General features: G+C 45.3%; 1 protein-coding gene across 1 annotated transcript in view; it reads right to left on the bottom strand.

Moving 5' to 3' along the window:
- FAM107B (family with sequence similarity 107 member B) overlaps positions 1-3,701 on the bottom strand; it is a 108,516-nt gene extending 104,815 nt beyond the window's left edge. Inside the window, exon 1 of the mRNA XM_019509532.1 lies at positions 3,580-3,701. The gene's annotated coding sequence lies outside the window, so the exon portion shown is untranslated. The remainder of the gene's footprint in view (positions 1-3,579) is intronic.
- Between the last annotated feature and the right edge of the window lie 6 nt (positions 3,702-3,707).

Below are 3,707 nucleotides of genomic sequence, written 5' to 3'. Positions count from 1 at the left end.
TTTTTTTTTTTTTTTTTTTTTTTTTTTTTTTTAACAGAATGATAATTCTGTTGGGAATTAGAGTCTGCCCTCAAAGCAATACAGGAAACATGTTGCAATGAATGGTTCCCAGGTGCATGTAACAGATGGAACAGAGCAATCACGTTCCCAACGCCCGGCCAAGAGACCCATTTGTACAGGCCGCTGAGTAGAAAGCAAAGTGCTTCCCAGGACATTCCTCATCTCCTAAATGAGTTGTGCATCAAAAAAAACTTCCCAGGAAACACCTGCCAATTCAGCAACTCCTTAGCCTTGTGGCCCCTCTAATGAAACGTCCATGTGAATTTGTACTTCACGTGACCACTATACGTACCACAATGAACTGGCACCACATCCAACAAGGCAAACTGGTTTCCATGCCCTTCTACTCATTCAGTCTGGGCCATGTCACTTTGCCTCATTTCTCACAATTTGTGGAAAGAGAAAGGCTGATTAGAAGGTTACAGCACTGGCCAAGCACTTGAGAGACCAGGGCACAAGTCCCTTCTTTGCTATCTGGAGCAAGTCAGTAAATTTTTAGTGCTTTAGCCTTCTCATCTGTAAAATGCAGAGAAGGGAGAAAATAACACCTCTCTACCTCACCGGTATGTTGTATGGATGAGGACATGAAAAATAAATTCTGAGGTACTCAGATATAAGGCTAGCGGAGGCCACAAATACCTAAGCGAGAGTTCACTCTCATTTGAACCATCTCTTCAATACAGAACTGCATCCTTCAGGAACACTCCATGATCCCAACTTCAAACCATTCTGTTTTGCTGAGTTTGCCACTCATATTCTATCCTATTCCTTTTCGCTTAGTTGCATCTTTCTACCTCTCCCTTTTCTGTAGCTAGTGCACAAAAAAGCTCACTTTTGCCCCAACTCTTTCTTCGCTTATACATTATTCTGCTTCCTCTGCCCTTATGAAGAATGCTGTATCCAACCCTGTAAAACAATACTCCTCCTTGGCAAACCACTGATACCTTACCTTCATACAATGGTATAGGAAAAAAAAAAAAGATTCATTGAACCTCTGGACCTATTCACCCAGGCTGTCCCAAGCCTGGCAGCTACATTACACAACTTTCTAAAAGAAAACTCTGGCCCTCAGCAAAAGCACTCAGCATTGTGACTGCACAGGATCAGCGTGTGACAAAATAAGTCATGCATTTATCCTTGGGACAGCAAAGACATGCAGGGCCAGAACTTCTTCACTTACCAAGCTGTGAACCGTTACTGCAAGGTGCCTCGGTACAGTTACTCTGAAAAGCAGCAAGTGCTCAAGGTGAAGTGGAGTTCAGAGGAAGTTCTACTGCATTACGAAGACAGAAAAAGATGCCAAGACTGAGGAAATACCAAAAAAAAAAAAAAAGCACAATGGTAAATTAAGGGACGGGAGAAAGTAAGTGGAAAGAATAAAGAGAGTGGGACCGGAAGATTCCAAGCCGTGTTTCCTCCCTGCCCTAGCACTTATTACAGTGTTCCAGTGATGCGTAATACTACTATTTTATCCTCAGCACTTGGGTAATATTACACTGAATTTCTTAGGTCCTGAAGAACAGAAGTCAGGCTTAGCATGCCAAAATCATCCCTGGCACAATTCCACTGACGTCAACAGACTAACACTCAGGATCAAGTTGACCCAAAGTTACTTTGATGCATGAAGGGAGGAAAAGGAGGGAGAGGAGCAAGGTTTCTGAATATTTGTAATTATGACTAAGATGTATTCAGGTGAGCAAACAACTGTTTGTTGATACTGAGCCAGTTACTGCTGACAGCGAGCAAGTGGTCATCGCTCTCAGGATGCATCACCCCTCTGCTTGGTACCATGCGACACATGGTTAAAAGATGAAAGGTTGTGACTGCCCACTTCATTTCAAAAAGTAACTTAGAGAAGGCGTTTATCTGTGTTTCCTTTAAGTGTCTACAGGCTCACACAAAAACCACGAGCAACTACTTAAATGTATACAATATGCTTCCCTAATTCTGCCAAATTAATAACAGTAGTGAAAAATATCCTAGTCACTGCCATAGGACTTGATACATGTATTCACATATCAAAATGAGTAATAGCCTACTGCCAAAAGTGTCTCGATGAAAAATGTTTTCATCATGAACTGCACGCAACTCAATTAAACTCATTCCAGAATACGTTTCTCATTACCGCGTTTTAATTTTACCATGGAAAGTCTCAGCAAAACTGAAACTTGCATATTCCCATCCCCTTCTAACTTTGCTACAGATGGACACGTGTGCTCAACTTCAGGCACAACACGCGCATCTTGTGCCACTTTGTAAGGAAAACGCTAACAGGGTCATCAAGCCTGCACACCCCGCATCATGCACAGCTCTTGCACACCTCAAAATCGAGGCACCAAGCAATGAAAAAAGTAAAAGTTTAAATATTAAAAGTTACATGCCCCCTTCTTCTAACCACCACCATCTCAAAAGTACACATTTTAATAATAAAAGGGCATTTGTGCTATTACCTTTATACTAGATTTCAATACAACCTGCTATGAAAAATCAAATTAAACCCCCAAATCCGTTACGGGAAATGCTGACAGAACCATAAGACAGAAACCAACAGACAGAAAGGACACATTTATGGCTTACTACCAAGGGATTTCCCCCCCTGTAAGTTTGTGTGACTGATAAGGGATACCCATCATAATTGCAATCATGAGCAGACATTATTATAGATCACGTCTAAAGATGTTCATATTATATAATATTTTACAGGAAACCATTCTTTGGTGTCAGGATTAAGTAACGAAGACCAACCTACCTACAGTACCCACGGCTGTCAGTGAATCAGAGAAAAAGAAAGAAAGCGGCATGCAGCTTCCTTTTAGTCTTTCAAAAAAGTTAAACAGAAAAAGAAAGAGAGGCTGGAAGGAGAGTCAGGAAACAGAGGCAGAAGTTACTTTGGAGATCCTGGCTGGCGCACAAAAATACTCCACGAGCTTTGCAACGTGTGGACGCCCCAAAAAAGCAAGGAAAACCCTCCATTAAACAAACAAACAAAAAAATCACCATCCTGCTCCAGATTTAAATGCCTCCCTGCCCAGGATCCCTGGCTGCAGAACCAGATTTAGCTCAGGATCTGCCCCAGGGATTCATGAAGCATCCTGTCCTCCTAAAGGAGCGATCCGCTCTCCCTCCTTGTCTGGCGGCACTAACAGACACCCCCAAAAGCAGGGCAGACAAAGAGCCCCTGGGAGCTGTGGGGGTGGGGGGCAAAGGCCATTCCCCCTGCCCAGGGGCTGGGGAGGGAACTTTCCTCAGTGAGAGCCCCCGACCTGCCGCTGCTTCCCTGACTCACACAGGCAGCCTGGCAGCACCAGGGAGAGGGTTTGGGCTTTTTTTAAAGAAATCTATTTCTTCTCAAGTAAATGCAGTCGCTGAGGGTGGAAGGTATCCCCCACCCTGGCCCTGAGCCCCTCTTCTTGTCCTGGGAGGGAGGACTGGATCCACCCCCACCCGCCCCGCAAAGCGGGAGCCTTTGTGTGCAAAGTAAGAGACAGAGAGAGGGAGACACACGGGCACGAAACCGACCTCGCCTCCGCGCGGCTCTGCCTCACAGACACCCGGCACCTTCCCGGCCCGGGGCGCTGCTCTCGGCCCGGCGCGGACCCGCACCCGCACGGTCGCCTCGGCCCGGCCCAGCTCGGCTCGGCTCTGCC

The sequence above is a fragment of the Gavialis gangeticus genome, unplaced genomic scaffold, assembly GCF_001723915.1.
Source record: "Gavialis gangeticus isolate Ggan-Ray unplaced genomic scaffold, GavGan_comp1, whole genome shotgun sequence".
Lineage (NCBI taxonomy): Eukaryota > Metazoa > Chordata > Crocodylia > Gavialidae > Gavialis > Gavialis gangeticus.
Note: the sequence above shows the minus strand (reverse complement) of the source record. Positions and strands in the feature narration are given on the sequence as shown.